Source organism: Anser cygnoides, chromosome 1 (genome assembly GCF_040182565.1).
Source record: "Anser cygnoides isolate HZ-2024a breed goose chromosome 1, Taihu_goose_T2T_genome, whole genome shotgun sequence".
NCBI classification, from domain to species: Eukaryota; Metazoa; Chordata; class Aves; order Anseriformes; family Anatidae; genus Anser; species Anser cygnoides.
In genome coordinates, this window is record NC_089873.1 from 89,114,773 (window position 1) to 89,141,888 (window position 27,116).

The 27,116-nt window shown below is 35.8% G+C and overlaps 1 long non-coding RNA gene across 1 annotated transcript in view; it reads left to right on the forward strand.

Moving 5' to 3' along the window:
* The first annotated feature begins 15,573 nt into the window (after window positions 1-15,573).
* LOC106039549 (uncharacterized) overlaps window positions 15,574-27,116 on the forward strand; it is an 86,445-nt gene continuing 74,902 nt past the window's right edge. The window contains exons 1-2 of the long non-coding RNA XR_001209341.3: window positions 15,574-15,654; window positions 16,767-17,074. This is a non-coding gene — a long non-coding RNA (uncharacterized lncRNA). The remainder of the gene's footprint in view (window positions 15,655-16,766; window positions 17,075-27,116) is intronic.

The window sequence follows — 27,116 nt, forward strand, 5'->3', positions numbered from 1 at the left end:
GAAGAGAAAGCATCTCGCCACTGACAAAAGCTGGCTTTAAAGATTTTCCCTGCTATTTATTGATACTCTTTTGGATGTTGCTGCAGTAAACTTGTATTTAAAATTGCCCTGATTTAAGGAGCAAGGAAGAAACTTGCCTGACTGAAAATTATTCTGAATTCTACCTATGAAATCATGCCTGCCAGGATTCTTGAATGTGTTCATCAAGTAGTCTCTCTTTGCTTTTTAAAATGCCTTTTGTTCAAACAATCTTGTCTTGCTGTTCATCAATATTCCCCACAGCTTCTCCCCGCTTAAGCTTTGTGTGTGCATGCTGCCCGAGTGGGGGCCGGATGCTGCTACCTTTATTCATTCTGTGCAGTCCCTTGAAATAAGATTGAACTGAGGTAATCAACTCTTACAAGGTTTTATCCTAAAGCTAAGACATTTGGGTTGACTGGGATAGTAACTGAACTCTCAAGCACTTATATGAATCCTTCGATGTCTGCCCAGCATTATTAGTGGCATGTAAAATCCTTTAAAGCCAGATGCAGCCATTTTCCTGACATAGTGCTGGAACTTCCACAGGCATGCCAAATTGACATCAATGAAACTACTGCCACCAAGGCAGAAGTCTACATGAATAACACTGTCAGAGTCCAGCCCTATTTGAGTTTATAAATCTAATTTCAAATGCCTAAAGCAAGATACAGGGCAAAATCTAGGTGATGGAGAATGTAGGGATCAGATAAACAGAAAAGCTGGCATGGGAAAAGAGGCAAAGCTGTGCCAAAAGAAGTTACTAAGGAACAATAGCATCCTGACCAATCAATGATATTTAGTAGCAGAAGAATGAATGAGAAATTTCTGTGGCATTAATCATGCTTTCCCCCCTCTAGGGAGCTACTCATTCAAGGATTGACCCCTTGTCTGGCACTGTATGAAGCATGATTTTGTTAATTAAATATCAGTCTCCTGAATGTGCTGGGCTCTTCAGATTAGCCTATTAGCAGCTTAACACAGTTAGATAAATTAAAAACAGAATCCTTGCTTAAATTAAGACAGCATTTTTTCCTTCTTTATATCCCTTTTTGTTTCAGGAAATATGCATTTTCCAGCTGTTTTAAAATAACATGTTAGCTTGACATTGCAAAGACTGTTCTGTCATGTCTGGCTGAATTCTGCTATTCTCATTCGGTCAATAATCTTTCCCTGCCCTGACCCATATCTTTAACTGAAGAGAGATGCTCTTCTGGAGCCAAGTACCGCCCTGTGGATTTGAAGTGGCAGAATATGATCCTTGCTGAAACTATGTCTTATGAATGTTCACAACATGGACTTTTGTTGGGTGAGATTTTTAAGTTATTTCAGTGAAATTTGTCATTAACAATACTTCCTGCAGGAATCATTACTTACAGTGTCCCTACCAGACAGGACTCTTTATTAGTGGAAATAACCTCTGAGAAAGACTATAGATGTTTGGAAACACAAAGTTGGAAAAGACAAGCTTTGGATTCTCATTTTATCTTTTTTTTTTAATGAAAAACAAAAACAAACAAACAAAAAAACACAAAACACATAAGTAGCCCTTCAGATGTGATAGGTTAATGTTGCTCTGTCACCCTGCTACCCAAATTATTTGAATGTGTAGGCTGGATTTGGGGAAGGGCGGGTGGTTGTGTGTGATAGGACCTAAGGAAATCTTCCTTAAAGAGGCTTTGAATATGCAGTAGCTAGCATTTAAAAACTGAGAGATTTTGCACAGCAATTCTTGGCAGCTAGGGGGTGATGAATAAACTGGCTAAGATTTGAAATGATTTTCCTTTTTTTTAGAGTAAATGTGTGTCAACACAGATACCACCATTTTAGCCATATCTGTTAAAAGTATTCTTTTTTAAAAATGGAGTTGCTGTTATGGAAATTGATGAGAATGGCTAGCTGCTAGTAACTGAACCCAGAAGATGAGTAAACCATCAATGGATGATTTTAGAAAGAACTCACTAATGCCTTTCAACAAACACTGTACATAGAGATAACTTCATGAAATTTATACTGACACTTCTCTTCACCATAGCATGGACATTCCCCTGAAACCTTCTCTTTGGACATACTAGATCTCAGAGATGCACTCTTTGAGTCAAGGTGAGTTTTGTCAATCACTATGGTCAATCATCTGTATTTGGACAAATGCAGTTACAAAAACATGTCCAGTTAAGTTGTTTCGCTAAGAGCAAGTATTTGCAAAGGAAATTGTGGAAATCCCCATTTGATTTTTTGTGTGCAAGCTAAAACTGAAATGCAGCACACCATTTTTCAATGCACCTTTCTCCTCATCTTTCTGTCTCTAAACACAAAATGCTAAAATTGGCAATTACTCTAAAGTGATGATCTTTAAAAAATAAGATGGCATTAAGGATAAACTATAAGGACACAATAATATACAAGAAGAGGTTTCTTTCCTTAGGTACTTAAATTTTATTTTAATGTGTGGCAAATGCTGAGACTCACATAGAGCTACCAGAAAGATCTGAAGAGTTGCGCAGTGGAATTTGTACATCTTTATCTTTTCTGTCATACTGCAACTGAATCACAAATGTCTACAGAAATCTTCCAGTGATCATTTTGAACTGACAGTAAAAAAAATTTATTATTATTTTTTTTTTCTCATGTGGATTGCTGAAATCTTATGGAGATCTTACTGATTTGTTCTTCAGAACTTCTGTAGTTAGGATTGAACTAAGTTCACATCCTGTTTCCAACAGACATATTTCTGTCTATGAAGTTATACCACAGACAAATACATTCTATAATCTTCCTTTTGTATAAAAATATATAATCTCCCTTCCCCTCCCCCCCCCCCCCATTTCTGTCTAAATGCCTGTGAAAAAAATACTGATTTTTTTTTTTTATGATTGGAAATAATTATGCATTAGGGCTTGTTTTCTTCGTTTAGTGCTCTATAAACAAACAATAGGAAACTGGTCAGCAGTTGTGGCAGTTTTACCCTGCTGGGCAACTGAACTCCACCATAACTGTTCTCTCCTTTTCAAATAAAAGTTTATTTTATCAGTCCACAGTTTTGATACAGAATTTTCTCTAGTTCTTAGTATTATTATACTCAAAAAATCAAGGGCAAAGTTAGTTCAAATTCTGGACCAATCCTTCTCTGCCCAAATTGCAAATGCCAAAAAAAGGCTGTGAGATGCGCAAACAGCAATCCTATATATATATAATAAATATATTTCAGAATTGAAGGTTCCAAATTTTGCCTGAAAACTGATTCTCAGATATTTTTAATGAACCAGTGGGAAGATGTTTGATTGAAACCCCAGTTCTAATTCCCTCAGCTTTCATAAAACAATATCTTTGTATTAACTTGTTTATTCCTTTGATTAATTAAAGGTTACTCCATAATTACTCTTTTTTTATTATTGTAGTGTATACTCCAAAGCTCAGTAAATCTTATACAATTAACCTAGGCTTTGTAATGCTGGCTCTGAATCACAGAAAAGCTTTTGTTGCTGTCCTGTAAGTAAAAGCTGAAAGCTGCGTCTCCTTCCCAGGTTTATTTTTGTTAGTTTTGTTTTGTTTTGCCAAAGAGGTCTTTCAAAACATTGTCTGAAATTTGACTTCACTGTATAGTCCACTTTTTAACTCTCTTTCAAGGCATCTGCAATTTGATTTTTCTATCACATTGTCTTTTTACAGTGTAATCTACTAGAGGTACAGCTGATCTCAGAATTTCTGATCAGTCACGCTGGCAGTGCTTTATTGCTAAACACTTTTGCCATCAACTGAAGAAACATCTTAATGGAAAATGCCACATTGTATAGGGAAGACAGGTGAACAATACACACTGAAAAATCTGCAGTAACAAAAGCTTTCCATACTGAAAATATGAAAAGCAAAAACTTAGAAACAAACAGTAAAAAATGTGAGAGAAGTAAAAATTTAATAGGAGAATAACAAAGTCTGAGAAAGTATGGGGTGGGAAGGAGGCTGAAAAGCTAGGTTATTTTTTAGCATACTACCAATTGTTCTTGTTCTGTATTAAACTCATTGACATTTTCCATGCCTAAAGCAAAGTTAGGCATGAGCTGATAAAATGTTCAGTATTTGCATATGCTTTAGCTGACTATGGTTATGATACATAGTTGAATGTCATGCCCAGTAGCTTAATAGGTCATGGTGCCAAAGCATAAGTACTCCATAGCAGTTGTCAGAGGCAACAGCTCATTACGTTGTTCTAGAACACTAAACTTCAGTCATTAAGCACGGGGGTAAATGGAAGAGAACCAAAATACAGTAAAGCCGTTAAAGGCATATGGCTGTACATTAAGCAGTTTCCTTAGAACAGAATTGAATGGCAAATATGCATCCCCTAATGATATACTATGCTCTTGCACAGTAAAAAATATTTTTAAAAAGTCAGATTTAGATACAAATTCCCATAATCAGTGCTCTAGTATATATATCCTGTGCTGTTCTGCCCTTTAAACAAGAGAACATCTCTCCTATGAAAGGGATTCTTAGTTGTCAAAAGCATCTTAAACAGTAATTATAGAACCCACTAACCTTTGCCAAAGTAGTCAATCTGTATTGTGATACCATAGGAAGACCCAGAATTTATGACGGGTTGGAGTAACCCTAGATTGTAGGAACGCCCTAAGATATTGATATAAATCGGATTCACAACTGAAGAAACATTACTTCCCTTGCATAATAATGTTAGATCACCACTGCAGGCTCTGTCAGGAGTACAAAGCAGAATTAAAAGCGTTGCTTTAACCCATTTTCAAGATGATAATACACAAACATAGTTTGCTTTACATGAATGTACAGTACTCGTACTATACTGAATGCTTATATTTTTCTACATCCAACAGCATTCAACTGAATATTGATAATGTTGGAACTAATCCGACTGGAAAACTAATTGTAAACAATAAAAAGGAGAATTTTAATTTAGTTTCCCACAACGGTAACGATGGAGAGGATGTATGTCCTAAAGTTTTGTATGAAGGACAGGAACACTTACCATTCATTCTGTTTCCTACTCTTAAGATAAAATAGTAATTGGTAGTTCTTTGCTGTTCTGTCTGATTTATACCAGTTTGTGGGATAGGTTTCCAAAAAAAAATCAGTATATATAGAGAAGTTGAATGCATATTAAAATATTGTTATGCTTTCTTGTACATAATAGCCTTACAGCTACTTCAGCAGAACTAAATGAACAATGCTAAAAGCATTCTGCAAATATTAAATTTGGTTTCAAATTCAAGTCAATTAAACATGGCTAAAAAAAGCTGGTGTGTTCTTTTTTTCATGAACCTGTGCAGTGTACTAGTGTCAAAGGAAAACAAAACCAATATTTGGAATAAATGAATATTTAAGATATTGTTCTTGAAAACTCTATTTACTAGTTGTGTAAATCCTGAAGTCAGTTAACAAAGCTATCACTTAAAAAAGTTGAACAAAACATTCAGATGTGTGTTTCAAAAAGTCACACAACATTATATAATCTATCAATCTGTGAAATAACCAGTACAGCATAAAGTTTAGGAGAGTAAATATTGTCAATAATGTGACTGTTTTAGAGGTCAGTTCTGAAAAAAATTAATGGCATACATAATCATCTTGAGAATGTTATGATTTTTGTAAATGTTTCTAGGATAGAAATCAATAACAATCTGAATAAGTATAATACACACGCAATATGAATTATGTATTTGTCTTGAGGGTTTTCCAATACCTTGATGTAAATTCTAAATATGTGTCAAGACTATTAAACATCAAAGGCTGTACATATATGGAAATCTTTTGAAAATTTCTCCTGCTATATTTTGAGGATAGCATATTTTCTTCCATAACTTTCTTCTGGTATACCACCAGGAGAGATATAATAATTTATATGAGGCAATGAAATCCAAAAGATCAAGCTACAGAAGGAAATCTGTACCTAATTTTTCCCCTCCCTTTTTTGTGTTTATACAAAGTCGACCACAATTTGGGAGCAGTTTTAATATTAAAATGAGTAGCTGTGATAATTTGTGATGAAGTCCTAGGAGCTGCCCTGGTCAAACCAGGGCAAAAAATACTTTGTTAATTGCATGAGCCACTAGAATTAAGAATACAAGATAAAGAAATAAGCAACAAAATCTTTAGAAAACTGTTCTCATAGACTCTGTGGTTTGCCTAGTCTACCCTGTTGCAAGAGAAAACACAATACATTGAGATAACGGGAAAAAGGACAGGGGAAAACTACACTGAAGTATGATGGGCAAAGGTGTTTTGTTCATGAATAGCGAGTCATTTTAACATAATCTTCCACTGCCATACTAGTTTGGCACTTACTGCTTTCTTTTTAGGTAGCTTACAACTAGCAGTAAATCTTCAAAGAACATACTATAACTGCTGAATAATGGATTATTAGTGATGCAGCTATTGAAATACATAAGCTATGTTTTATAATGTATATCTGATGTGTATTTTGTAAGAATTTTTGATTCCTTTTTGGTATGGCACAAAGTTCTAGTACTGAAAGTAATTCTAAGTGCCATTATCATGGGTATATTCAGAAGTCTTCTGCCACCCATACAATATTGCATTTGGTCTTATTTCACTTCTTTGTGTTTATGTGAAAAAAAAAAAAAAGTCTATCTGTACAGGTAGTATGTTCCTGAGGACAAGAGTGCCTGTTGGAATGGTTTATTTTCATTCCATCTTAGATGGTGTAATTAGGAATTCAGAATACTGGTACAATATAAATAAATTAAAAAAAAATCTCTAGTAACTAAAAATACATTTCAAAGGAATGGGAACTACAGAATTAGCCAATTAGCTATCCAGAATAAAGAGTATTAGTAGGATTATACTTCATGGTAATCTGATTTCATGACTGTTGCCTGTTACATCTCTTTATCCGCAGCAGTAATAGAAAGCTTCCAACAGCTAAATGATGCTTTTCTTTTGCAATGCACTATCAAAGTATTATGACAGCATACATGAAGTAACCATGAATTATCGTGTTATCATTGTTTGTTTGTAGTACAACAAAGATGGAAAGTCAAAAAAGACAGGCTTTAACTTCCAGCAAAGGTGTCAGGACTTGAAGGTAGAAACCTTTGCTTCCTAATGGCATAGTTGGTTGACTGCATATACACCTTCACTGGGGAAGAACAGTAAACAGGTCAGTGACATTGAAGAAAGTAAATTCAAACATGAATTTGCACTTGAATTGTGTCCAGATGTGTTTTGGTAATTTTTCTCACTGTTAAGTGATGGTTTACATATTCAGACACCTAGCATACATGAAAGTTCCCATGTCTTTTTGATGACAGATGAGAATATCACGAGTGTTGAGGGCAATGACTGGTAAAGCTATTCCCTATATTTCATCTGAATCTCTAAGCAAGGGACAACATAGCACATTTTTGTTTCTGTAACTTGCAACACTGAGATGCTTGTGAAAACCTTGTTTTAGAAGCTCAAATTGTAGCTTTCTCAAAATAAAAAAGTTCCTTACATTTTTAATGTCTGATTATTTTAAAGACTATTTTAAAGACAATTTCCTCCCCCTTCCTTTCTTCCTGAAAATTGCATTTATTTATATATATATATATATATTTAACTTTTCTGCCATGGTTTTGTTCTGTTACCTGCTTTACGAGTCTTTGTCTAAGACTCTTCGCCTCTTTTTTTGTCTGCTAGGCAGATGTTTCTTTCCTATGTCCAAATAATTCTGGTTGCTTCTCCTTTCCATTTTTCATTTGTTTTCTCTCTCTCCTGCTGACAGACAGATGGGGGACAGACTGGTTGGCACTGAAAATGTTATGGAGAGATTTAGTTTCCATCCTACTATGAGAACAGACTGTTCCTGTGATATTTCTTTGCAAATAGAAGGAGAATGCTCTGGAGTACCAAATGGCACTGCTCTGTTTTCATGGCATTCTGGAGAGTCCTGGCGAGTCCTGAAAGATGTTTGAAGAAACATTTGATACAGGGTTGAGAGCCCTGATTTGTTTCCTTTTGTCTTCCACACATTTATGATGATCATGTACCAAATACGTGATCTATTCAGCAGTTTTCTCTTTGGATGATACCCTGAAAGACAAATGTGAAAGAATATCTGGCTTGTACTCTTCCAAAGCAAGCCCAGAGTTCTCAAAGCACAAAATGTTTTCTAGTGAGAATGAACACTTACTGTACTTGTTCAAATGGAACATTATATAAGCATCAGAGGCTCATCTCATGTGCTGCTTCTATCTGAGCAGCATGGCACTAAGACATACCATTAATGTGCATCATTATACTCAGAAACATACTATAGAAAACTTCTGCCAGCTTTTATGTGGTAGATTAAACATGCTGTGGATTTTATTTTATTTAAGTTCATATAGACGTGATTTGAGAAGTAAAATAAAATTCTGTTCTGAAATTCTTGTTCACACTTACACTTGATTCTTCCAACTGAAGAGACACCAGCAGATAGCCTTCACCTAGGAGGATTGCTCTAACTGTAGCTACTGATTTCTGAACACTTATCCTGTTCTAACCTTCTGCATTTTGGAAAAACAGCCTTAGTTTTTTCATTAAAAAACAGAGAAATTTTGCAAAAATATACTTCCCAGAATAAACAAAAAATCAAAATGAAGAATCTACAAACAGTATTACACTGACTCTGGTTTCGAGCAGCTTAAATCTTTCTGCAATTGAAACACAGTCTTCATATGACCTCCAAAAAATTGAAGTTCAGCAAGTTAAAAGACTTTATAAATCTAGTACTTGAATACTAAAATACTGTTAGAGCTAAGGAATGACTTTTAAAATTATTATTTTTATTTGTCTTTCCTTTAATCATTTGGTAGTGTTTTTTCTGTTCGGGATCAAGTTTTAGATGCTGAGGTCTGAATTTACCTTGTTAAAATTATTGGGTGAATTGGTGAATAAGGAAGGAGAATCTGTCATCTTGTGTCTTATGACTCATTTCACTTGTCATATTTTCAATTGCCATGCAATTGCATTTTTAATCATTTTAAAATCAGTATGTAAGACATCACTTTGAGTCAGATTTGCAGTTAGGTAGCTGCGAGTCAAAACAGATTCCTTGCTTCTGTCTTCTGCAGCAAATAAGTTTGGACAAACCTAGATGAACACATGTTACAGAGAGTTGACTCTCAGTGTCTGAAACATCTTTTGTTCTCACTGAAAACACTTGCAATCTTCTTAATTTTCTCTACAAATTCAGACAGAAAATAACGGAGAAAATTTAACTGGAAAACAGGTCCTAAATCACTTATGAAGTATGTAGGTTTTCCTGAAGAAAATTAAGTTTGATTTTTATGTCTCTGTTTATTTGATAAAGAATAAATATTTTGGGTCTGAGTGTTTCAGGGGCTTACTCTTTAGGATGCTTGGGTGGTGGTGGGGTTGAGGAGGAAAAGTGGTTTTGTTTTGCAAATAAACTTCCCTTTCAAATTCTGAGCCTTCAGAATCTTAGCCTCTGTAGATTTAATTTCTACGTGCTACTTAAAGACTCATGCCTGTATTGTTTTCCTCTAGTCAATATGGATCTATTCTGCTTTTGGGTAAGTTGTATGTCAGGACTACAAAATCTTGGACATGATGCTGTGACTTCTATATATTATCTTATGTAATTGCATTTTAGTTTAGACAGTAAATATGATGGGTGGGCCATCATATTTATTTTGTTGTAACCTACAGAAGATGCAATACTATGTTTTTCTACTTCATGTATTTCCTTATAAACAGTTCAACCTGTTCAGTAGAAAAGCAAGGAAGAGGTAATCTCCTATGAAAATTTTAAAAAAAGAAAATATATTGAATGGACAAAACAAGGATATAACAAAACTATTGTTTAACTAAACTTGTAGTTAGTTATGCAAATATAATATCATACCCTTAAAACTTATACGTGCTGATTTGATTGTTGACCTTGTGTGTTGATTTCAAGGACAGTGATACAGATGGATAAAAATAGGTTTCTAAAAAGTGCAGTAACAAGGACTTCTTTTTCTCTTTGTGTTTGAAATTAGTCTGACGCTGATCTGATCTTCCAGTATTCAATAACCAGAACAATTTTTAAAGGTTTTTAATCACATCAGAACTCTAAATGACTACAACATTGAGTAGTTTAAAATATCAAGATGACTTCTAATGGGCTAAGAGCTTTCCATGTCTAGGGTATAGATATCAATCAATTTCAACTTCATAGTGAAGAGACATGAATATAGCTAATAAATGGTTTGTAAAAAGTTTCTAGTCTTGATTGTTCTAGCTTAGAAGTCTACCCAGAAGCAATAATACTCCTCCCCTAACTCAGTTGGTTGCTATTCCTAAACTAACAGTTCCTTATTTGAAAATGGAAAGGTCTCCTACTATCTCATTTTCATTACATGATTCTTGGTACTTCCTTTATCTGAAGGAGTTTGTGTTTAATATTTTTGGCCTCTGCATACTTCAGGGCTTGTGAATAAATCAAGTAGGGGAGATTACTCATTTAGCTAGTCTTCAAGAGAGACTGGAATGTTTCCTGGCTATTAATTTTGCTATGCTTTCAAAGTATTTTCTGTTAGAAATAATATGTTAAAGCCAGCTAAGGCCTAAATAAATACATGTATTTAAGTACCCTTTGGCTGAGTTTTTAGACCTAAAGATATCATTTTCAAAGGAAAGACCTTTACTGTGAACCTTATGAACTGTCACATTATGCTAGGAGTTGAGTTTCGTGGCCTTTGCACTTTGTATAAGTTTTCAATCATGTTACTTAATAAAAAGAAAAAAGTGTAATAGAAATCACAAAAAGGAAATGTAAAACGTTGGTGATTCATTCTTTTAATACATTGCCTCTGAATGAGATGAACTACAGCAATTTGATGCCTTAATTTATTGCTTTGATTACTTAATAATGCAGATTGCAGCCTGCTGTTGAAAGACATGAATCTCAAACTACAGATTCATATGTGCTGACTGATAACTCACTATGCAAGAATGGGACATTGGTACTACCTGTGAGAATATACCATAACTCATTTTGCAGAGAGATATATGCTAAAGAATACATAAGATGAGCTACTCCTAAAGTCAGTATGAATAGCTGCTCCCAAAGTCAACGTGAAGTTAACATTACAAGCTGAAACTATTTAGGTGTATGATTTGTATGCTTTGCTGTGCAATGATAGCCAAGGACACTGCTGCTGTTAGGCTTGAACAATGAGGTCAAGTCGTATCTTCCTTTCCTTCTTCTGCTCTAAACTCCCTGTAGAGAACCTTGTGTTCACTTGGTTTGCATTTAGAAGGCAATTATTTTTAATTCTGCAAGCTAAACACCAAATTTGCAATTAAGAGTGTTATAAAAAACAAACAAGAAAAAAAAAGCACACAATGTTTTTTTTCAAACACTGAATACTCACTGTGCCACACAAATAGGTTCAATCTGACTTTATATTCCTAAATTAACTCCTGATTTCTTCTGGTGCCTACCATCTCTAAACTTCCTAGTTTAGATCCATCACCATTAGAATAAGAGCTGTAGTTTTCCTTTAACTTGCTTAGGAGCAAAGTTTGTTTCTTCATAGACATCCTTGCTCATGGAATCTAATCCAATCCAGAGGATCAATCCAGAACTAATATAACCTGTGGTTTATAGAACAGAGGGAGATTAAGTTCTTGCCTGCCAAGAATACACTATGCAGACATAATACGAGACAGTTACTGCTTCCCTAAGTAATTTCCACTTGGACAGAAAAACTAAGGAAAGGATGCATCACTTCCTCAGAGGCATTATTTCCAACCAACAAGTTATAACACAGGAAGATATAAAACAATATTACTCAAAATCCCTGAAAAATATAGGAGTTTTGGTGGACGGAGCTCAGGGCTCAATCCTAACCAATCCTTCAGGCTTTACACCCCTACAACTCTAGAAGTTTAGAGAACAAAAGAAATAGGAAATCAGATCATGAAAGATAAGCAGCTGGTAAACTTAACCAGCTAGCTTGTCATGTTGATGGATAATATTATATGGAATGCAAAACTGAGAAATCCTTCAAATGTAAACAACTTTCTTGGTGTGGTTGAATTCAATAGTGTATTTATTTATTTTATCCTGAAATCATTGCTATGCTTTGGAATTTAAATATTCCTACATTTAGAAAAACAGCTTAGTTCCTATTTTTTATCCTTTTTATTATTTTATCATTGTAATACATTAGACAGAAAACAAACCAAGACAGCAAATACCAAAAAATGTGTTTCTTATATCACAGAGCCTTGGGAATGTTTTTTTTCTTTTTCTTTTTTTTTTTCCCACCACAAGATCTTGGGCTTGATCATTAGAAGTTCGTTGATCTTTTATGTTTGTCAGCAATTAAAGGGAAATTTAATTTTGTTTTTATTTTATTTCAGCTGCTTGGAAAACAAGTTACTGCTGTGCTAGTATTTCAAAATGATTCAGCTCCACATTGTCCTGAAATCTATGAAATACATGCATATGTTCTAGCAATTATGTGTTTTCCAAAAAAAGTTTTTGGTGGAGCAGTGTATCAGTATGCCTAATTAAATTACCTTAGAAATAAGGAGAAGACTTTTTGATGCTCAGGACAATACCCCCAGATCTCTTTAGCACCCTCTCACCACCCTTTGTCAGCTTGTTTCTATAAGCCTCCAGGACACAGACACCCTGAAGTGGAGATATTTAGGAAATGGTCACCAGATTGAACAGCTGTGCTGATGGGAAGCTACCTTGCTTTGTCAGTTGGACTGCCTGCCCAATTCAGACTTCTGTCACTTCCCCACTTCCAGAAGTCTAACAGGCACAAGGCTATTCTCCTACCTTTCTCCACTACTTGTGCTAGCAATAGCTTAGGCACTTGCCTTGGTTGTTGTTGTGGTTTAAGCTCAGCGCCATATGAGCTCATGCACATATTCTCTTCTGAGGATCTCTCTCTCATAACTTCAGGTTACGGCGTGGGGAAAAATAAATAAATCCATTCAAGACGACAGGCATATTTCATGTTAGCAGGAGTACAACTGAGTATGAACAAAAGAGGCTCCATTCTAGTGCAGGAGAGTAAGTTCCCCTTCACTGCTGAAGAAAGGACAGAGGTAGCATTCTGGGCTTCCAGCATGCAGACCAGTTTACCTCTTTTACCAAAACTCCGTCCCAATTGCTTCCATAAGCAGGAATGAATTCACTACTATCAGGCAAACAAGATCTAACCAATTGACGGATATACAGCAGAGAATGTCTGGCACCATTTACTGTGATCTGATAAGACATGAGATTGAATTCCTGCCATCCTCCCTCCTCCAGACCAACTGGACATAAAGAGATAGAGCTGCACGCTGCTTCATAGACACTCTGCTGGTCACTTTCAGCTTCCATGTCCACCACAATATTTAGTGGGCAGACTAGAGTCTGTCCTACGTATGGTCTAAATTGACACTGCCTGCCTCTGCCCCTGCCCTTTGCTTCCTGGGAGCATATGGCCTCATTTCTGCGGTGCCATAACCTATCTAATATATTCTGCTATACTGATCAGGGTTTATTAACTTGGCCTCAGTCAAAACTAGCATAAGCCACACAGCTTCCAGCTGGCTCGGACTGCAGAGTAAGTACGCAATCGTCTGTGAAACAGCTAAAGTCCATAGCCCAACTTAATGATGCTTTAAGAAATCAATTTAACTTGCATATAGCATAAGTTGGGAAAGGGTTGTGGAGGCCAAAACTCTTTCCTTTCTCCTTTTCATTCAACACTCAGCAGTTTTGAATATAGATTTTAATACAAAATATGGACTATTTAAGAAGCTTGTATTCATCAACTATTATATAATAAAGAACAGGTTATGTTGAGTACAACCAAGAAATAGGAGACAGCAGTGGTACTAGATACTAATACAAAGTAATTAAGTGGCCGCTTTTTATACACTGTTCAATCTTCAGTTTTTTTCAGTGACATACGTGAAAGCTGAGGTGTTACTCCTTTCATTTCAAACTGCTATACATTACTAGATATACCTCCTATTATTTTCTGAAAACAGATCAAAAAAATCCACCTGTATAATTCAAGGCACAATGCAAGTTTTAAGGAGATGTCACACCAAAGAAAAGTATCAATTAATCTTAAATTTCTAAACAATTAATCTTAAATTTCTAAATTATTGATAACTAACTTCTACTGAAGTAGAAAAAGAAGATGATCTCATGCCTATTCTGGATGTAATTCAAGTAGAATAATATTTTTTTTTAAGGAATTGCGTTACAACAGATTTTCCCCATCCCATTAACCAGAACTCATTTTTTCAAAATGAGTTCAACACTCTAAATCACAACTTTTTTTTTTTGAGCTGTGTTACTCAGAAAGCTGAATTTCTCACGTCATCAGCTTTTAAATACTAAATTAAAAGTTACATATAAACTATGATCTAGTTGAAATACCTAAGTTCTGCATGGATTATAAGATTACTTCTCTACTCTCAAAAAAAAAAGTATGGAGAGGCATACAAGAAGCAAAAGTATGTGATTTTGTATGATTTCCTCATGAATTAAATGCAGAACTACAATAAGTTCTTGCTGTCCAGAAGAAAGAATTGCGTCAGGTGAGAAATGGCAAGTATAGGTCTAGAGCTACTTGTCTCCACACCATTAAAAATGTTATTTACAGTATCTCAAGTTAGGGACAAGAGTTTTTTAGTTAAATGTAAAGTGAAAAATTTACGGAGTCATGTACTGTGGAATAGCACTGCACAACTTTTTTTGATAAGAGATTTTGGTACATGACAAAGTCTTGAAATGACTTAAATCCAGAAATTTCCTGTAAAGGTTAATAGTAATTAATAGCTGAAGAAAAATAGAAATAGGAACTGCTGATATTTATGACAGAGTACTGAGCCCACAAGAATTTCTCCTGCATATACTTTGCTATGAAAAAGTACACCAATACATTGATAGAATAATAGAGTAACCATAATGTTAAACAAATGCAGAGGTGCTCCCTGAATTGAGGCATAAAGCCCTAGACTGATGAAATGTTTTTTTCTTCTTTTAAGTTTCATAACTAATAATCTTTTGCCAAGTGATAAATAAATTAGTTCTATAGAAGTGAGCTTTCACCTTTATTTTCTTAGGAAATATAGCTTTGCTTACAATACCTAGAGGGACTAACACAGGTCTCAACTAGAAAACGCCTGTTTTATTACACGACATACCTATCCCCAACATTATGATAATGAACCATGTGACAAGAAGGGTACTTCAAATACCTTTCAGAAGAAGAACACAACTAAACAGTACTTATTAGAAGCAATAACTTGACAGAGAAACTTAGCTACAGTGACTCCACTGCTTCCCTATGCACCCCCTTCTAATACCTGAGTACTCCTTCTGAGAAAAAATTTCTCCAAACTTCTAACCAAAGCCTCTCTCCCTGAACATATTTCAGCTTTAAGTAGAAATGTGGTAATAAGGTTAACTGCTCAAACAATGTAATTAACTGAGATTGGTGACACACTGAATCATGCTGCCAACAAACAACATCAGGTGACTCCTATCTCGTTTTTGGCTTCTCAGGTAGACTTGATCTCTGGGATGAAACAAAGCTTGACTCCCAGAAAGCTGAAGAAAGAAGTCTAAAGTTTGTTTGAAGGTATCTACATGTGAGTGTTAAAAATGATGCATTTTTAGAAGCTATACATGAAAAGGAAGTCAAGAGTGGAACTGAAGAGTTGAAAGCAATTTTTATGTGGTTCAGTGAGTGTTCAGTAACTATGGGGATGTTTTTAATGGTGTTCTCAAAAGTTAGTTCAGTGTTTAGTTTGTAAATTTAGTATTTTTAAAATGCAAATTGAGTGAATGTATCATTCTCTATAGGGAGTTTAGAGCAGAAGTACTAAAGGGAGATAAAATTTCACTGCAGTGTTTGAGATTAATAGCGGCAATGGTGGAGAGAAATTCTAAGAGATGTCTTGATACATATGACCTCTTACTTTTGGAAGTTCACGATAAAGCTTAGAGTACACAGCAATGTACTACAAATAAGTTTGATCATAGAAGATACAGCTATGTGAGGACTGAATGCTGATAACTGGCTTGGCTACAAGAGTAGGGCTGTATTCTCTTAGTTTTCATTTTCAGATTCATGGCTAGTATAACATGGTGAAGGAGGAAAGGTTTTTTTTGTTTTTTTTTTTAGCCTTTGATTATGAGGCTTAGATACATGAACAAAACACATTTGTTGTTTCTGTATTGTGGAGTGTGGATTTTGGTTTTTGTTTTGTTGCTTTTTTTAACGTGTTAATTAATATGCTTGGAGAAACATCTGAAGCTGAGTGTTTGAGGTTAGGTTTCTCAAAAATCTTTACAGCATATCACTACCTTATTCCTAGCAAACACTATGCAACTGTTGCTATCAGTAAACTATCAAGTTGTTTAAGTAACCTTTTCAACCCAGTCAAGCATTAACTTTGATGAACTAGTATCTTTCTTCATACAGAAAATTTTTAAAGGAATGAGAGGAAATTATACTTGTCTGTTGAAGTCTGTCTTTGAATGCTCTTTGCAGAGATACCATCCGAGTGCTTCTGTTTGCTTAGTTATTTAGATTACAGTTCTATCTTTATGTTCCTTAAAATTGAAGGTGATGAATACAGGAGGGAATGAAAAGAACAGAGAGGACATTACAGCTCCTGTTTCTGTTACTTTTTTTTCAGCTTTTGAAGGATTACAGAAGCAGTAAATATTTCATTTTGAAATGCTTTCTCTCTTCTAGCTCTGGTGAAGACTTCCACAGACAGCTTCTACCTTCTTTCCAGTCCATGGAATCTAAGACTTCATTGAGGATCAGGCTATACAAATAGAATCTTTACACTGGCAAATTGCACCTATTGTTGTTGGGGTGCATCTGAAGACTGACGCAGAAACAGGCAAGAACACTGAGTGAAAATAGGCACCCCAGAAAAGATAATGGGAACTTGATCCGTATTTTGAGAGCTGTTCACAGTGCAAAATCAGAAATAAGAACGTTATTTCTTTTTGCCTTTCAAGATCCTGGATCTGGAGGTGGGGCGATGAAATGTGGTGAGTAGGTTGAGGTGGTGATACCACCTGCAGCACTGTAACATGCAAATGATTCCCTTGGTTACGTGGTCTTGCTTTCTTCCTTGGCACTTGTGAAGAAATGAGGTATCTTCCAATGTTAATTTTGTTTTGATAAGAGATAGGAATTAATTTTCTTCTGGAATCACAGCCCTTCCAATTCTGCAAGGATTGGAGGAAAATTTACATTTCACTTGACAGTATATGTATCAATTAACTTGATGAGATCTAGTTCTGCATACAGCATCTTTCCAGAGTTTTGTAGACTTTTTAATATTGTGTATTGCTGACTTGTATTGACTTTTTTTTTTCCAGTGGAATAACAAAAATACTAACCTTAAAATTGCACATTTCCTAACTTATCCCAGTTCACTGTATCTCTTTCTATAGTTAAAGTACATAAACTATCTTCTATTCATATATTAGTGACGTTCTGTGTGGCCGCAGGAAGGAGTGTTTATTCATCAATGTGCTTGGTTTTTATATTAATGTGTCAGAGACCTAAGCATAAACTCATACAGTGTTTTATGTGGAATGTAAATCAGGACCTAGTCAAATAATGATCTGAAGATGCCTGTTCTTGTCAAATTATTTCTTCTAAAACCCGATTTTTTTTTTTAACTCTCATGTAGTAGGTAGCTCTGACATTTTGATTTCCTACCCCCCAAAAACCAACCAACCAAACCAACCAACCAACCAAAAACAAAAACACAAAACAAACAAACAAACAAAAAAACAAAAACAACTGTTTGTCAATATAATTGTCATGTCTGGTATTTGTGCAGAGCTCCTGTCCAGAGGACTGGCATAGAATATACAAGTAACATTGGCAAACTCTAGGGAGGCCTGTATGTATCATTTCCCAGATTCCTACTTGCTTTTCTTGTTAGTGTACATTAGGAGATATGAGCTTGTAGGAAAGCTTGGGTACTGCAGAGTGGTATGACATCGCTGTATTTGATTCTTTGTGCAGACATGGAAAAAGAGAATGATAATGTGTGCTAGTGACATGTTGGATTGGGAGGAAATAGTTGTAGTACTCTTTGTTTCTGATATAGTTTTCAAGTCAGTAGGTTGTTTTCTCCTTTTTTTTTTTTTAGCTTTCCTTCTTTTTTTCCTGTACTCGTGGCACTGAGATTATGTGCAAGACAGATGTTCAGCCCCTAGCCACCATCCTCCTGTGGCTTTCATGCCTCCAGTTTGATTGAATATGAGCACAGCGATGTTTTTTCACCTTGAGACAGTCTGACAAACGTTCTTTGCGTGAATGGTGCACTTGGTTGCTCTAGTAAACAGTCTTCTTTTTATCCAGATGTCAGGAGAAGCAATGACTTCTTCACACTGCACCTGCATTGTACCATATCTCATTCCTCCAGGGATGTAGAGGCTACAAATCCTATCTGATATTTCTTTTAGCCAGTTCAGAGGTGTTTCCAATCAGGCTAAGGCCACATGCTTCCTTGCCATGGAGAAATCTGTAGATAGCTGCTTTCATTCAATGAAAGCATTCACTTGGTGCAGTTCCCAGGAAACACTCCCACCAGAGGGAGTGTTTTCAGCCACACAGCTGTGCAGCAGGACAGAGGAGTGGAAGAGCTAAAGCTCTTAAGGCAGAACTGAAGAATTTACAGGCAATCAAGCAAAACTCTTAAATCTTGTGAGGAATCATGCCTTGTCTTGGCAGACCCTCTCATCATCTTGTATGCTTGTTTCTTTGGATTCCTTGCTAGGCCTCATGTTGCAGCTCACACTGGTGAGAAAAAATAGGGTAGTTCTTCAGGCTATGTGGATGTGCTGATAATTGTTCTCTGAAAAGGGAGAGCTGCTCTGTCTGCCATGTTTGACAAGCAGGATTAACAAAAGACCTTCAGGCCAGTGAGATTCTGTATGGCCACAGAAAGGAGTGGTGCTTCATCACTGTGCTCCCTTTGTATATCAATACTGCAGGAATACACACCTGCATGCCGGTTACCTTTGCAGTAACTGAGTGTGTGGCATGAGCTTGACTTTTTTACTTTTTTTTTTCCTTTCTAGCTGACTTTCTAGACATTTGTGTCTCTCCATTTTTGATAAGGAAGTTGAAAGGGGATGTTTGAGTCTGCAGTGAGCACAAGATCCAGTAGCAAAAAATGGGCTATGCCATGTTAGAGACAGGCCCTGAGAGCAGTACTGTTGAAACTCTTGCTGGAGTCTTCTGTCCTCCGCTGAACAAAGTTCAGGCCACAAGATAGTTCATCCATCTTCAGCTTCCAAGGCTGAAGTTAAAGCTCTGCTGGGAATTGTTTTCCATGATTTGTCTTGGTGGTAGTTTTATTTATTTAGTTCTCCTCAGAACCAAAAGGAGATCTTCTTTTATTCACACCGCTGTTTTCAAGGAACCAGACACAATTCAGTGCCTTATTGTTAAGGCATGAATGTATAGCCAAGAAATACATTGTTGAGAACAAAAGTCTAGCAAGCCACCCAAATGACTTGACAACTTAAGTATAACAAAATAAGGAGTGTTGAGAGGACTTTGACAGTTTTCATTAACAGTGTTGTATGAGGCAAATGCCTGCTTTGCCAGTTTTGGCAGCAAGTCAAGGCAGCAGTACAAGGAGTGTAATTACCTTGGGCACTGAGCCAAGTAATTTTGTACTAGCATTTTCATGCAAAACGCATTAAAGACTTGACATAAATTAGAGAATACCAGTATACCTCCTATATTAAATGTCATGTTCTTGACTTAAAACTAACTAGGAGAATCACATGTGGAAACTTCTTAAACTAAGCAGTCTTATCACAGAATTTTGTTAGATTAATTTTTTTTTTCAAGTTTCAACTATGGCTTAAATTTTTTTCTTTAAAATGATCTTAAGCACTTGTCTGCTTCATTATGACTTGTACAATAATGTAGCAAAAAGCTAAAATTAGCAGAGTTTCACTGAATGGAAGGAGATGGCTTATGGGAAGAAGCACTGAATCTAATGATAGTTTCAGGTTGGCCTTCAGAGGCTTCCATCATTTTGGTCTGTCATTAGTCTGAACTTATAAGCAGATAATGCAGGTTAATTACTTGATGGAAGACACCTACTAGTATATTCATGCTACAAATTATTATAAATTCAGTAGTTACATGACATAATTCCCACTTCTCTCAGATATAATTCCTGTGCAACAAAACTTCAAAATTGTGGAAATGTATGATCAGTCAGCATGTGCCTTCTAGAATACCACCATGTGTGTTTCTGTGGTGACTGTTTTCCTGAACTGAGTGTGGGAAGGGGGAAAAAAAAAAAAAGAAAAACCACTTTCAATTTTTTTTTAATGGCTTCTTATCAAAACAATATAAGTTGTTGAAAATATTTGTGACAAGTTTGGTTGGATGAATATGTTCAAGAAAAATGCAAAAAGAGGCAATGTTTCTATAGGCGTAGCAACAAAATTCTTGAATCTATGTTAATTTTTGAAAAAATGAAAGCACAGAAAAAATCCTTTCAGGGATGGAAACAGTATGATCCTGTCAAATGTTTAGTTACATTTAAAAAAAAGACAAAAAAACAAAAAAACAAGCTATGAATTGCTTGAACTATTCAACTTAACATTATTTTTATTCAGGCAGTATCTCAGAAAGGAGTGCACTAATAGCATGCACTGACTTGCTTGCTAAACCTGTTAAGATGTTACTTATATTTAGTGGAAACTGGGTGCTTATATTTTTCTGAGATTCTGGTTAGTTAAAGTGTGTATGCTTTATTATAATAGATATTATTTCATTGAAAAGAAAGAGTCTTGATACAGGCAGACGTGATTTGGCTGATATCTGAAAGACTTGATAAACTTCTATGTGTTTCATAACACTTTGTGTGTGGTTATTTCGCTATTGTTTGGCTTTTTTATCATTTTTTTTTCTACTTTTGGGTTGCAACAAATCTGTTGGGTAGACATTTGCAAACCGTCTTCCACTGGAGATGCATGAATGTGAAGTGCAAAGCATTAAACTTGATGTACTCCTTTTTCAGTTGTTAATACCATAAATATGTATGCCAGCGCTCTCTATGTCCACTCCCTTGCAGCAGGAATGCAATGTGCGTAATTCTGTTATCGGCCTGCCCCTGGGATCTCAGTAGGACTGTCAGATGTTGCCTTACAAAATGAAGGATCAGACCATGAAATCTGGATCTTTACAGAGAAATGCAATACAGTTAATTTGAAGAGAAAGAAAAAGATTAGCTACTTAAACTGTTTCTTGTTTTCTGTTTCCCGCAATTGGCTTTGACAGAACAAGATTGGCTCAAGCCTGGATTGTGCATTGCAGTGAGCTTCTGGATAACTTTAAAAATTTTAAACTTACTTTCACTCTTTCTCAATATTAGCAGACATCCTGTCTTCTATCACATAACTGTGGCCTAGAGCAACCTTTCTACTTCACAACCTTATTTGCACTTCACCTGAACTTCTTGCACCCAAATGCAAGTGTTGACTTTTTTTCTTCCTTACAATGATGTACAAAGAAACTGGCTGAAGGTGTCCAAATGACTTGTGCTGCACTGTCCAATCTGGTTCTGGTAATGCATATAGAGTTGGAAATGTTTTTTTATAAACTTTCACGATACTTGAGATGTCTGCATTTGCAGATAGTCTCAATAGCAGGTTTCTGGCTGTCCTTCAGGTCCTTTCTCTTCCCCTCAGTATTGCCAGAGTGCGACCAGCAGATACTCATTGGGATAGGTGGAGGGGTATCTTGGACAAGCATTTTCTTTGTAGTCCCTTACTCAGGTCTAATCAACTCTGCAGCACATACTATGTTTCAAAGGGCCAGTGTCTCTAGTTTGGTACTGCTGTGTCATGACTTCATGTTATGAAGCTGGTGGAGGCCCGATGGGAATCAGGGGAGAGAGACTGCCCACACCATGTTGTCCAGCCACGCTATGCGAGGTGTAAGTGCATGGACTCTATGGGACCCTCCTAATGGAAAGACCATGGTAGTCATCTTAGACACCTTCCTGGTTTTCTCATCTCTTTTATGGCCTTCATTTGGCCATAAAAACTGGTCTTGATATAGCAGAGAGTACATATGGTTTTCTCACCATGTTTGTATGGCAATGTCAAATGAACTTCCTTTTCAAATGAAAATCTACAAACTGTAAATACCAGTTATGCTTCTCAGAAGAGCATTTGGTTACAAATGCTAGCATAAGCTTATCGTTATAGCCTTCTGTATTTACAGATGTCATTGCAAATTTGCCCATTCAGTCAGAGTATCCATTGTAATAGCAAGGTCTCTAAAAGAGATGTGAACAAATGCTACAAACTTCTTATTGTGTATTTATGGCAATGCTTTTTAAGTAGTTATTTTTCAGTTAATAACTAGTTTCCTACTTTTATGCCTAAGTATTCTGTTATTGTTTTCCTGCTGTGGAATTTTATGCTGGCAGTATTCTTTTTAATTTTTAAGGCTTTAGAGGTTATTTCTTTTTCTGTCTATGGAAATGTGTGTCCCAATATAACTCATTAGGAGCTTTCTTTAGTTCTTTTGTTTGATTCCCTGCTGTGGGGAAGTGTTTTAATAAATTATGTTTCTGAAAATGGTGGCTTTGTCGCGTTGAAACTGCAAGCATGACGTATAATGCATCTGTCAACTTCAGGCAATGATAGGAAGGCAATCTCTACTCTTGGGATGAACTAAAGGTGGTTCCTGAAACCTCTTCAAGGCTCATGATCAGGCTATGGTTGTCAGTAAAACAGAGCAGAGAGACCTGAAGGAGGAGTAGTGTATTTAAACTTCTTAAAACTGTAGAGTAACTTGAAGTAATCCCAAGAGAGGAGACCTGCAAGTTTTTTTGGGACTCTGCTGAGACTGATCCTTCAAGAAAGATGACCTCTTATGTATACCCAGTTAGATCAGGGATTGGGCTTCAGACTCTGCTGAGAACTTTACTCCCAGATACTTATTTGGGTTTAGTTGAACGATTATCTGGGATTTGCTGGCTATATGAAGAGAGCATTATGGTGACTTTGAGTATTACTTCAAGTTTTTCAAACATAATAGTTCTTCTCTCACTAGTGCATCATGTTTTCCTGTCTGTGGCTACCTGCTGTTTGTCACCTGAGGCAGTTCTGAGTCTGGTGGTAGGTAAATCTCACTCAATCCAAGTGTTTGTGAAAGCTGTTGCCAGCTCAAAATCAAGCCACAGAGCTACTTTTCTGTCCAAAAAGGCCATGTGCCATTTTTGTGACTTCAGAAGAGTTCAGCTTTTAAAGTGTGCGTATATGTAAAAGAAAAACCTCTCAATCTGTCCTTGTTCAATGAAATTATGTTCACGCCTGGAAGGTACCAAATATTGATTATGAGAAAGGAGTTATTCGGTTGGAACATGGAATAAACACCTATCAGATCCATGCCATGCCGCACCATCTGTTTTCTAATATGTTTGGTTTATTTACCTATGTGTTTATCTTTGCAAGACAGCTCCATCCCAGGCAAGTACAATGGAAGAATTAAAGCAAGCAAAATGACCAAACCTGTAGTGGAGCATAGGAATAAACCAGTCTTGCAAGCTAGTGTTTGAAGCAGCACATTTTTTTCAGTTTTAGCACAAAGGCTAGCTCCATAGTTATTAGTTCTACTTGCTTTAGAAACATTGCTGTCATATCTACTTTAACTTCAGAAAACTGCTATTTCATTTACATCTTGCTACTATATACTAGAAAATCACCATAGCCTGAGGTATGTTGTTTCCTCTGTTATTTTTTTCCCTTTTGAATCCTTGTCTTTCAATTGTTCTGTGGCTTCAACTGTTTTGCATTATATTGTCTGGTGTAAATGGTCTCTTCTGGCACTTTTTTTTTAAAAAAAATAAAATTAAATTAAAAAATCCCCATTGTATATGGCGACAAAACCACATCCTCAAAGACAAAATGACTGGCCAAACTGCATCTGGGAGGATGAGAGGACTTGGTCTTTTATAGAACCTTTTTCAGCCTGTTTTTTATTTTGGGGAAGTAGCTTGATTCAATATCTTTACCTTTTTTCTTTGCAATTCTGGGAACAACTTCTTTTTTCTTCTCTGAGGGCTGCCTGTCCTCTGCCTTGCTAATATTAGTCTTACAATCTCTCTGTTTATGTTACGCAATGCAGAACTTGGCACTTGATAGCACTTTTTCTTCTTTAATTTAGTGTGAGAGTTTCAACACCCCTCTCCACCCCCCATTTTTGTGTAATATAAATACCACATTAAAGCGATAAGATGGAAAACATGGCAAAGAGTCTAATGAATCAGTTTTTATAGATGCATGACAACTTGGTGACTATTTTATCATTTTTTCCTCAAACTTGCTTTTTTTTGTGAAAAGTGTGAAATGACTAGAGGTAACAGAACTTTTCCCCAATATTGCAAACTAGCAAGAAAGGCATAACTGTCTCCTTTGCTCTACTCTAACTTGCTCACAGGTATTTTGGTGACAGTTTCCTTTATTTGTGATATATTCTGCTTGCAAGGATAGCTTCACTGAATGAACCTCTCTGAAGGCAGTCTGGGTGGTCTAAAGCTGCATTTGGGTAGTGCCTTGAATTTGACTACTTTCCATACTTGAGCGCTATTTGGAAAAGATGGATGGTACTCTAGGCGTCAGTGGAGATACTTGTATATTGGTATATTTGTGCACTTTGTGTACTGAGATTTTTAACTCTGGTAATAGCATCAATCTTCATATTTTTAGGTTAGATATAATTGTAGATGTCATGCTAACAGAAGTATATAGTTTTCTTCCTTTTTTATTTTCCTGTGTCTTAGGCCCTGATTTCCATATCATGATTCATTGCGAGCATATATAGTTATTTTGGTTTTTGTCTCTTCTTAAATAATATGAAAGGAAATAGCACACTAAAAGTACAAAATCTCATTTTCTGCAAAATGTCAGTATGCTAGGTAATTCTTCATGATTAAATACAGTAAGAACAGAGAGCCTGAAATCTTTTAATCTGAGTGGAATTCATTTGTTATGTAAATTAAGTAGGAAAATTGTGCAGCTGAGACTAGGAAGTTTCACATTCTAAATCAAACTCCTAATGTCTTTGTACTAGTTCATCTTTTATTGAAAGTTTCATTAATTTTTTGTTAACCTTAATAACAGGTATGTAAGAGAACTTCAGAATGTAAGTTTTCATTTAAAAACTATATATATAATCTTTATTAAAATATATTTTTGCCCATTCCTTTGAGCTTTTTTTTTTTTAAGTAAAGTATTCAGAGCTGTGCAAGCTCTTCAACCTGCCCATGTTTTCAACTTCTCCTAATGTGATTTGTTTTTCAAAATTTTGCTCCGCTTCCCTGAATGAAGGGGACACAAGACAGTGAACTGATGATACAGGTGAGAAGACAGATGCACTGGGTAAGAATAGTTAGATGATGATCTGGTTTTTATGTGAATGCAGGCCCTAGTGTGAGGATAGAGGACATCAGCCTTCACTTAGCTTAGTGCTGCTTCTGAGTGTGGAGGAGCTTGTGAATTCAGGCAGTCTCACAGAAAATTAACTCATGCAATTGCAGACTGAAAAAGTCGAAACAGTCTAAATTTTGAACATTCAAAAGTGCAATGACTTCCTGTCTTTCATAACTTAATTACCCAGTATTTGACTTGTGTTTTTCATGTTGGAAGCAGTAGGTGTACTTACACAGGGAGATGTTTCTCTGTATTACCATTAGAGGCCCATAGACTTTGATATTAATATAATTTAGATGCCCTTCATTCAAAGACTGAAGTCTTTGAACAGTCCAAACTATTCCAGCTTCATGATGAAGGCTAGGATAATTTGGATGTTTGCACTGTAGATGTAGGTGAAATGATTCTTCCTTGAAGAGACTTAAAATTGTTCTATAGTAACATAATTGTTTGAGAAGCAATTCTAGGCTTCATCTGATCCTCCAGCAGGAGACTACACTTTTAACCAGTTTTCATAAGGAGGGCTTGTTTTGCTTCTTGTATCTCAATAGCAATTGTCAGATTTTCAGCTACGTGAGGTCACTTTTTTGTCTTTATGCAAAATATATTAAAATTTCACATCTTCAGTTCATTAAAAGCAGATTTTGATCCAAAAATAAATTGTTTTCTTCTTCAATGCTAACAGAACAGCTGATGAGAATTATGATTAAATCACACTTGTGACAATATGAAATGAAAATGTGGTAGACCAACACTTCTCTTGATTTGCTTTGCTTGAAATATCAATGCAATTCTACTTTCAATTTGAGGGAGGGGTCAACTTTTTAACTGAGACCACGTTTGTAAGCTATGCAGTCTGTTTCACTCATTGTACTGTACTTCAAAGAAAAAAAATTGATTTTTATGTAGTAAGCTCTCTTTCTGTTTATCTAAAACTGTTCTTTCATAGTTTGCAGACTATGAAAGCACTTTAAACTTTGTTTTTGGAAGACATTTGTCAAAGCATGGCAATTTTTGGAATATGCTTAAATACATCTCCCAGTAATCTCTTTACTCTTCTTGTTGGCTCTTCAAATTTCTCGTGCAGTGCTATTTCGCATTTCTAACATGTAGAATTTCACACTAAACTAGAATACTCTTAAGTACAGAATATGGAGAATTTAGTGAAATATCTTCACCTGAGCTTCAATTGTTATGACTTTGTTGAAAAGTATGAAGTGACCTGTTTTAATGAGAAAATCACCTTGTTAGTAGAAGTTGCTATGTAGGTAAAACTAAAGCAGCAGTCTTAAGTCTCTTCATGTGCTTTTTTTTTTTTAGAGCTTACCAACAGTTATTCAACTGTTTTAGTTGTTCAGTTAGTCTACCAGTAGATTATCCATAGAGGTTTAATCAGTTTGTCAGGTTTGCTATACCTCCTCTCCCATAATTCTCTCCCTCTCACTTTAAGTAGGAGTTATGGACAGTATTTATCTCTGTGTTTGAATACAGATGATAAATCTCTTCAGGTGGCTTTGGGAGATGAAGCTTCAGAGGTTTGAAAGATAGGCATTTACATTTTAAATGTGAATTATCTGGGCTAGTGGGTTATTATGTCTTC